Here is a 10,500-nt window from a genome sequence, read left to right as displayed (position 1 = left end):
TGAAACTCGTTCGTAAAATCGTAGAGGAAAGTTTGCAGTTATCAATAGGATCAAAATGTGAGTGTAAACTGCAAAGAAACTCGTTCGTAAAAGCACGGAAGACAGTTCTGCAGAATCAAACGTAAACGTAAACAGTAATGTATGAAAAATACGAATTTACGTCTGAATGCAGATTCGGAAGAACAGCACTTAGAACTTGTTCGTGGAAGCGCAGAGAGCAGTAGCAATGAAGGAGGTTTGCAGTAATGATAAAGTGCTCGAAAATAAACGCAAACCAGAGATTTAGAGTGGTTCGGTCAGCCTTGACCTACTCCACTTTTGGCTTCCTCCACCGACGAGGTTGCCGACGTCAACTAGGTGCCTTCCTTCAATGGGCGAAGGCTAACTGCCCTTTTACAGTTTCTCTCCTTTTGACAGGCTCAGGAGACAACCTTTACAGACCTTTCTCTCCTCACTTTACAACTGAAAACTTGAAGAACAGAAGGAGGAGACTTAAAAGATTTACAACACTTTTGAGCTCCTAGAATCACAGAAAAGATCAAGATTTCGGTGTAGGTCTGTATCTTTTCAGTGCTGAATGGGTGGGGTATTTATAGGCCCCAACTCAATTCAAAATTCGAGCTCAAAACGATCAAATCGATCAAATCCCAGAATTCTGGGATCAGGCGGTTGCACCTCTCGACTGGAGAGGTGGCACCGCCTGGCAGAGCTCGAAGACTGAGCTCTGCCGATTGCTTCTCTCTGCCAGAGCTCGAAGACTGAGCTCGATGGTTGCATCACCTGGCAGAGCTCGAAGACTGAGCTTGGTGGTTGCATCACCTGGCAAAGCTCGAAATCTGAGCTCGGTGGTTGCATCACCTGGCAGAGCTCGAAACTGAGCTCAGGCTGATGCACCTCTCTGCCAGAGCTCGAAGACTGAGCTTGGTGAATGCATCACCTGGCAGAGCTCGAGACTGAGCTCAGGCTGATGACCCTATCTGCCAGAGCTCGAAGACTGAGCTTGGTGGTTGCATCGCCTGGCAGAGCTCGGAACTTGAGCTCTGGCGGTGCAACCTCTTGGCTGGGGCGGTTGCACCTCCCAGCCTCGCAGCCCAGGCGGTTGCACCTCCTGGCTGGGGCGGTTGCACCTCCCAACCCCACAGCCCAGGCGGTTGCACCTCCTGGCTGGGGCGGTTGCACCTCCCAACCCCACAGCCCAGGCGGTTGCACCTCCTGGCTGGGGCGGTTGCACCTCCTGGTGCAATCAGGGTCCGAATGGTTCACTCCATTCGGCCCACTTTGAATCTTTTCAGGGGCCCAATTGCCCCAAGATTAAGCTAATGGGATCACCTCCCATTTTCATGCTTAATCATCATGCTAACTACGATTAACTCTAAGACAACTTCTGCAGCTTTGCTCCGATGCGTCAATCGCTTCTTTCGGCGAGTTTCCTGCCAACTTCCGTCGATCAACCGATAACCCTCGGTGATCCTTCTGCGGACATCCGGCATACTCCTGTACTTTGCGACGATCCACTTGGCGAGTTCCGACGAGCTTCGCTTGGCAAGCTTCTGGACTTCTCGGATCTGTTCTCTCTGAACCTCCGACGACCGTCCGAACTTCCGTCGAACTCTCGAACTCCCAACGTGATCATGATCTTGATTCCGGCGCAACTCCTGCTGCTTGTCTTACTCTCATCGTAGTTAATCCTGCACACTTAAAACAAAACTTCAATCGAGACAATTAATCCTAAGCAATTAACCAAGTTGTCCGACATGTCATTGGTCCCTCGACGCTTCGTCCGATTCTTCGGCGCATCGTCCTCTCGTGCAGCCTATTGCCCAATCGGCCAGTTGACTCCGCAACTCCGATATCCTTGGCACAATACCCGCTCTTCTTGGCCCGATGCCCGAGTCCACGGCCCGAAGCCTTCTGTCGATACGTCGACCGATCCACTGGCCCGACGTCCAATCTTCTGACATGTTCCTTCGGCACAATATGATTTTCCTGCTTTAATTGTCTCATCCTGATCGAAGCATCCTGCGTCACTCAAAACGCAGATTAAATCATAAACATATATCAAGTAGTTTCATCATCAAAATACGAGATTCAACACTCCTAATAGGACTCCTACTCAAGACTCCTACTTCTAACCAACTCCTAATAGGACTCCTACTCAAGACTCCTATTCCTTTACAACTCCTTATTCTTCTCTAAGATATAACCTCCTAATCCTAGCTGGCCACTTCATCTTTTTAATAGTGGTCGGCTAAGGTAGGTTTTACATGAATGTCCCTCTCAATTAGGACTCTCCTAGCTAGAGTCCTAACAAACCCGCCCTCTTCAAATCAGCCTTGTCCTCGAGGCTGACGATTCATGAATTTTGGGAATTTGATCTTCAAGTCATCATAGTTCTCCCAAGTGGCATCTTCTGTTAGTAGGTTTGCCCACTGTATTAGCAATTTAGTAGTGGATCGTCATCGTCGAGTCACGATCCGTTGATCAATAATGGCACTTGGCGTAGTCTGAAGTTCTCTTTGGGTAGTCATATTTGGTGGGTGGCTTTGGGCTGTCTCCAAGCACCTATTTACAACTTCCATCTGGCCGTCGGTTTGTGGGTGATATTCCATACTCCTTTTCGATTTAGTACCCGGCATATAGAATAACTTTGTCCAAAATCTGCTCGTTAAGATGCAAGTAGAATTTATCATAAGCACAATGCGTCCCTTATAGTGTAATTCTTTTGAGTCCCAACTGTAATTGTTGAATCTCGGATTTTGATGATGAAGTCAATTGTCATTTGTTATCTAATCTATGTGTTGAGATAAGTGTGCAGGATTAACTACGATGAGAGTAAGACAAGCAGCAGGAGTTGCGCCGGAGTCAAGATCATGATCACGTTGGGAGTTCGAGAGTTCGACGGAAGTTCGGACGGTCGTCGGAGGTTCAGAGAGAACAGATCCGAGAAGTCCAGAAGCTTGCCAAGCGAAGCTCGTCGGAACTCGCCAAGTGGATCGTCGCAAAGTCCAGGAGTATGCCGGATGTCCGCAGAAGGATCACCGAGGGTTATCGGTTGATCGACGGAAGTTGGCAGGAAACTCGCTGGAAGAAGCGATTGACGCATCGGAGCAAAGCTGCAGAAGTTGTCTTAGAGTTAATCGTAGTTAGCATGATGATTAAGCATGAAAATGGGAGGTGATCCCATTAGCTTAATCTTAGGGCAATTGGGCCCCTGAAAAGATTCAAAGTGGGTCGAATGGAGTGAACCATTCGGACCCTGATTGAACCAGGAGGTGCAACCGCCCCAGCCAGGAGGTGCAACCGCCTGGGCTGTGGGGTTGAGAGGTGCAACCGCCCCAGCCAGGAGGTGCAACCGCCTGGGCTGTGGGGTTGAGAGGTGCAACCGCCCCAGCCAGGAGGTGCAACCTCCTGGGCTGTGGGGTTGAGAGGTGCAACCGCCCCAGCCAGGAGGTGCAACCGCCTGGGCTGCGAGGCTGGGAGGTGCAACCGCCCCAGCCAAGAGGTTGCACCGCCAGAGCTCAAGTTCCGAGCTCTACCAGGTGATGCAACCACCGAGCTCAGTCTTCGAGCTCTGGAAAGATAGGTGCATCAGCCTGAGCTCAGTCTCGAGCTCTGCCAGGTGATGCATTCACCAAGCTCAGTCTTCGAGCTCTGGCAGAGAGGTGCATCAGCCTGAGCTCAGTTTCGAGCTCTGCCAGGTGATGCAACCACCGAGCTCAGATTTCGAGCTTTGCCAGGTGATGCAACCACCAAGCTCAGTCTTCGAGCTCTGCCAGGTGATGCAACCATCGAGCTCAGTCTTCGAGCTCTGGCAGAGAGAAGCAATCGGCAGAGCTCAGTCTTCGAGCTCTGCCAGGCGGTGCCACCTCTCCAGTCGAGAGGTGCAACCGCCTGATCCCAGAATTCTGGGATTTGATCGATTTGATCGTTTTGAGCTCGAATTTTGAATTGGGTTGGGGCCTATAAATACCCCACCCATTCAGCACTGAAAAGATACAGACCTATACCGAAATCTTGATCTTTTCTGTGATTCTAAAGAGCTCAAAAGTGTTGTAAAGCCTTTAAGTCTCCTCCTTCTGTTCTTCAAGTTTTCAATTGTAAAGTGAGGAGAGAAAGGTCTGTAAAGGTTGTCTCCTAAGCCTGTCAAAAGGAGAGAAATTGTAAGAGGGAAGTTTGGCCTTCGCCCATTGAAGGAAGGCACCTAGTTGACGTCGGCAACCTCATCGGTGGAGGAAGCCAAAAGTGGAGTAGGTCAAGGCTGACCGAACCACTCTAAATCTCTGGTTTGCGTTTATTTTCGAGCACTTTATCATTACTGCAAACCTCCCTCATCACTACTGCTCTCTGCGCTTTCACGAACAAGTTTCAAGTGCTGTTCTTCCAAATCTGCATTCAGACGTAAACTCGTATTTTCATACATTACAGTTTACGTTTTCATTTGATTCTGCAGAACTGTTTTCCGTGCTTTTACGAACGAGCTTCTTTGCAGTTTACGCTTACATTTTAATCCTATTAATAACTGCAATCTGTCCTCTACGATTTTACGAACGAGTTTCAACATTTAGACGTAAAACTGCATTCAGACGTAAATCGGCTTTCCTCGCTCAATCATCAGATTTCAGTTCACGTTTACGTCTTGATTTCAACTGCATACTGCCTTCTGCGAGTATACAAACGAGTTTCAAAGTTTAGACGTAAATCTGCGTCTAGACATAAAACTGCGTTTAGACGTAAATCTGCGTTTAGACGTAAAACTGCGTTTAGACGTAAAACTGCGTTTAGACGTAAATCTGCGTTTAGACGTAAAACTGCGTTTAGACGTAAAACTACGTTTAGACGTAAATCTACGTTTAGACGTAAATCTGCATTTAGACGTAAATCTGAGTTTAGACGCAAAACTGCGCTTAGACGCAAAACTGCGCTTAGACGCAAAACTGCGCTTAAACGCAATCTGCGCTTAGACGCAAACTGCACTTAGATACAAACTGAGAATTTGCTTTTGCATCATAATAGTTTTTGAACGAACGCAGCTTTTGGTTTTTAAATTATTATAAGATTTCCGCTGCACTAATTCACCCCCCCCCCCTCTTAGTGCTCTCGATCCTAACAATTGGTATCAGAGCAAGGTTAACTCTCTAAAGGATTAAAACCCAAGAGAGATGGCATACGCCGGAAACCAAGAGGGGCATTCAATTACACGTCCACCCATGTTCAGTGGAACGGACTACACTTACTGGAAGACCCGAATGAGGATCTTTCTTATTTCTATGGATTTAGAACTGTGGAACCTTGTTGAAAATGGATTTTCAAAATCTTCTCTTCCAATGATCGATTGGAACGATTTGGAGAAGAAGGCTTTCGCTCTTAATGCAAAGGCTATGAATGCCTTATTTTGCGCACTTGATAAAAACGAGTTTAATCGTGTTTTAACTTGCGAAACTGCTTTTGATATTTGGCACACACTTGAAGTGACCCACGAGGGCACAAGTAGAGTGAAAGAGTCAAAAATCAATCTGTTGTTGCATTCTTTTGAACTTTTCCGAATGAAACCGAGTGAAACCATTGGCGACATGTTTACCCGTTTCACGGATGTCGTCAACGGTCTAAAAGGACTCGGAAAGAGCTTTTCGGATTTTGAGCTTGTTAATAAGATACTAAGATCCCTTCCTAAGAGTTGGGATCCTAAAGTCACCGCCATTCAAGAGGCAAAAGATTTGCGAAATTTCCCTCTTGAAGAACTAATCGGGTTATTAATGACCTACGAAATGACCTGCAAAGCTCATGAAGAGCAAGAAGACATCCTTCCAAAGAACAGGAAGGATATGGCACTTAAAACTTCTGAATGCCACTTGAGAGAAAACTCAAGTGATGAGGATTGTGACGATGACTTGGCACTTTTGACAAGAAAGTTTAAGAAATTCTTCAAAAGAAACAAGTTTAAAAACGATGTGAAAAATAAACTTGAACCCAAGAAGGACCAAGTAATCTGCTACGAATGTAAAAAGCTGGGACACTACAAAAGTGATTGTCCCCAAGTCAAGAAAAGAACAACAAAGAAGAAGGCGCTCCAAGCAACATGGGATGATTCGAGCGCATCTGAGGAAGAGGAGTCCAACACCGAGCAAGTTGCTCATTACGCCTTTATGGCCATCGAAGAGGAGAAAACTAAACAATCGCAAGCTAGGAGCAAGAAATGGTACCTTGATAGTGGATGCTCAAGGCACATGACCGGAGATCCATCTCAATTCTCTAAGCTCTCTAGCATAGACGAAGGATATGTCACCTTCGGAGACAACAACAAGGGTAAAATCATTGGCAAAGGAACCATAGGTAACAAATCCAACCTCTCTATTGAAGATGTTTTACTAGTTGATGGTTTAAAACATAACCTCTTGAGCATTAGTCAATTATGTGATAAAGGATATATTATAAGATTTGAATCTAATGCCTGCATCATTGAAAAACCACACAAAAATGTATCTATGATTGCATTAAAACAAAACAACGTATACACTATTGACATCAATGACTTATGTGATGAAATGTGCTTTGCCGTTATGAATGAGGATGCTTGGCTATGGCATAGAAGATTAGGTCATGCTAGCATGAAACTAATCAATCAAGTATCATCTAGAGAACTTGTAAGAGGAATTCCTCATATCAAGTTCATCAAAGATAATGTATGTGATGCTTGCCAATTAGGTAAGCAAATTAGGGGTAGCTTCAAAGCTAAGAATCAAATAAGCACCTCTAGGCCCTTACAATTGATCCATATGGACTTGTTCGGACCAATCTCTACATCGAGTCTAGGAGGTAGCAAATACGCCTTTGTCATTATTGATGACTACAGCAGATATACATGGACCTACTTCTTAAAACAAAAAAATGAATGCTTTAGACATTTTACCAAGTTTTGTAAACTTGTTCAAAATGAGAAGGAATCTATGATTTCGTCAATTAGAAGTGATCACGGTGGCGAATTTCAAAACCATGACTTCCAAGAATTCTGTGAACTCAACGGATACAACCATAACTTCTCTACTCCAAGAAATCCTCAACAAAATGGGGTAGTAGAAAGAAAAAATCGAAATTTACAAGAAATGGCAAGAACCAGGTTGAATGAACATAGCCTACCCAAATATTTTTGGGCCGAAGCTGTAAACACTGCATGTTATATTTTAAATAGAGTCCTAGTAAGACCCTTACTCACCAAAACTCCTTATGAGTTATGGAATAACAAAAAACCCAATGTCTCATATTTTAAAGTCTTTGGGTGTAAGTGTTTTATCTTGAATGAAATGGATAACTTAGGAAAATTCGATGCTAAATCTGATGAAGGAATCTTTCTTGGTTATTCTTCGGTTTCTAAAGCTTTTCGCATCTTCAATAAAAGAACCTTAATTATTGAAGAATCCATCCATGTTGTTTTCAATGAGATTTCAGAAATTAAGAAAAATGATCTTGATGATGATATTAATTTTGATTCCTTGAATTTAAACGAAACCCCGTCTCCAACTAGCAACTTGGTTGCATCCACTTCCAAAACATCCTTACCCAAGGATTGGAAGTATATAGATGCTCATCCTAAGGAGCTAATCCTAGGAGACACATCAAAGGGGGTTCAAACACGATCTTCTTTTAAAAACTTTTGTGCCAACGCCGCTTTTCTCTCCCAAATTGAACCCAAATGTGTTGATGAAGCCATGAAAGATGATTCATGGATTATCGCAATGCAAGATGAATTAAATCAATTTGAGAGAAATGAGGTGTGGACGCTTGTTCCTAGGCCAAATGACCATTTAGTAATTGGTACTAAATGGGTCTTTAGAAACAAGCAAGATGAAAATGGTATCGTGGTTAGAAACAAGGCTAGATTAGTGGCCAAAGGTTTCAACCAAGAAGAAGGTATCGATTACGAAGAAACCTTCGCACCTGTGGCTCGATTGGAAGCCATAAGGATGCTCCTTGCCTACGCTAGTTGCAATAATTTTAAGTTATTTCAAATGGATGTTAAAAGCCCTTTTCTAAATGGTTTCATTTCCGAAGAAGTTTATGTTGAACAACCTCCTGGATTTGAAAATAATGGCTACCCTAATCATGTGTTTAGATTAACTAAAGCTCTCTATGGTTTAAAACAAGCCCCAAGGGCTTGGTATGAGAGACTTAGCTCTTTTCTCATTGAAAATAATTTCATAAAAGGCAAGGTTGATACTACATTGTTTATCAAGAATTTTGAAAATGATTTTCTCATTGTTCAGATTTATGTTGATGACATTATCTTTGGTTCTACAAATGAATCTCTTTGTGAATCCTTTGCGAAAACTATGAGTCATGAATTCGAAATGAGTCTAATGGGAGAGTTAACATTCTTCTTAGGCCTACAAATCAAACAACTAAGCAATGGCATCTTTATTAGTCAAACCAAATATGCTGAGAGTTTGCTAAAGAAGTTCAAAATGAATGATTCAAAAGCCATTGACACCCCTATGAGCACCTCCGCTAAGCTAGAAATTGATGAGAATGGAGAAAGCTTCGATCAAAAAACCTATAGGGGTATGATAGGAAGTTTACTTTACCTCACTGCCACCAGACCAGACATCATGTTCAGTGTAGGACTTTGTGCTAGATTTTAATCAGACCCTAAGATATCTCATCTCAAAGCAGTCAAAAGAATACTCAGATATCTTAATGGAACTACCAATCTAGGATTATGGTACCCAAAATCAGAAAATTTTGAATTAACAACCTATGCTGATGCGGACTTCGCTGGCTGTAAACTAGACAGAAAAAGCACATCAGGATCATGTCAATTTTTAGGACATGCCCTTGTATCCTGGTCATCTAAGAAACAAAACTCGGTTGCCCTATCCTCAACCGAACCACTCTAAATCTCAGATTTCGAGCTTTGCCAGGTGATGCAACCACCAAGCTCAGTCTTCGAGCTCTGCCAGGTGATGCAACCATCGAGCTCAGTCTTCGAGCTCTGGCAGAGAGAAGCAATCGGCAGAGCTCAGTCTTCGAGCTCTGCCAGGCGGTGCCACCTCTCCAGTCGAGAGGTGCAATCGCCTGATCCCAGAATTCTGGGATTTGATCGATTTGATCGTTTTGAGCTCGAATTTTGAATTGGGTTGGGGCCTATAAATACCCCACCCATTCAGCACTGAAAAGATACAGACCTATACCGAAATCTTGATCTTTTCTGTGATTCTAAAGAGCTCAAAAGTGTTGTAAAGCCTTTAAGTCTCCTCCTTCTGTTCTTCAAGTTTTCAATTGTAAAGTGAGGAGAGAAAGGTCTGTAAAGGTTGTCTCCTAAGCCTGTCAAAAGGAGAGAAATTGTAAGAGGGAAGTTTGGCCTTCGCCCATTGAAGGAAGGCACCTAGTTGACGTCGGCAACCTCATCGGTGGAGGAAGCCAAAAGTGGAGTAGGTCAAGGCTGACCGAACCACTCTAAATCTCTGGTTTGCGTTTATTTTCGAGCACTTTATCATTACTGCAAACCTCCCTCATCACTACTGCTCTCTGCGCTTTCACGAACAAGTTTCAAGTGCTGTTCTTCCAAATCTGCATTCAGACGTAAACTCGTATTTTCATACATTACAGTTTACGTTTTCATTTGATTCTGCAGAACTGTTTTCCGTGCTTTTACGAACGAGCTTCTTTGCAGTTTACGCTTACATTTTAATCCTATTAATAACTGCAATCTGTCCTCTACGATTTTACGAACGAGTTTCAACATTTAGACGTAAAACTGCATTCAGACGTAAATCGGCTTTCCTCGCTCAATCATCAGATTTCAGTTCACGTTTACGTCTTGATTTCAACTGCATACTGCCTTCTGCGAGTATACAAACGAGTTTCAAAGTTTAGACGTAAATCTACGTCTAGACGTAAAACTGCGTTTAGACGTAAATCTGCGTTTAGACGTAAAACTGCGTTTAGACGTAAAACTGCGTTTAGACGTAAATCTGCGTTTAGACGTAAAACTGCGTTTAGACGTAAAACTGCGTTTAGACGTAAATCTGCGTTTAGACGTAAATCTGCATTTAGACGTAAATCTGAGTTTAGACGCAAAACTGCGCTTAGACGCAAAACTGCGCTTAGACGCAAAACTGCGCTTAAACGCAATCTGCGCTTAGACGCAAACTGCACTTAGATACAAACTGAGAATTTGCTTTTGCATCATAATAGTTTTTGAACGAACGCAGCTTTTGGTTTTTAAATTATTATAAGATTTCCGCTGCACTAATTCACCCCCCCCCCCCTCTTAGTGCTCTCGATCCTAACAGTAATGAGCCATGGGGCTTGGTGCTTCCTCCAATTTGTTTATAATCTTACTAATCTCTAAATCTTCCTGCCATTCCATCTTAATATCCTTAAGAAAGTCACTGGTCGGAAGTGAAACGGCCGAAACTTCAACTTGCTCGAGTAGGTGCGAAAGCACATATGCAAGAACATTCTCTTTCCCCTTTTTGTAAGTTATTTCATAATCAAATCCAAGAA

The sequence above is a fragment of the Musa acuminata genome, chromosome BXJ3-4 (assembly GCF_036884655.1).
Source record: "Musa acuminata AAA Group cultivar baxijiao chromosome BXJ3-4, Cavendish_Baxijiao_AAA, whole genome shotgun sequence".
NCBI lineage: Eukaryota > Viridiplantae > Streptophyta > Magnoliopsida > Zingiberales > Musaceae > Musa > Musa acuminata.
Note: the sequence above shows the minus strand (reverse complement) of the source record.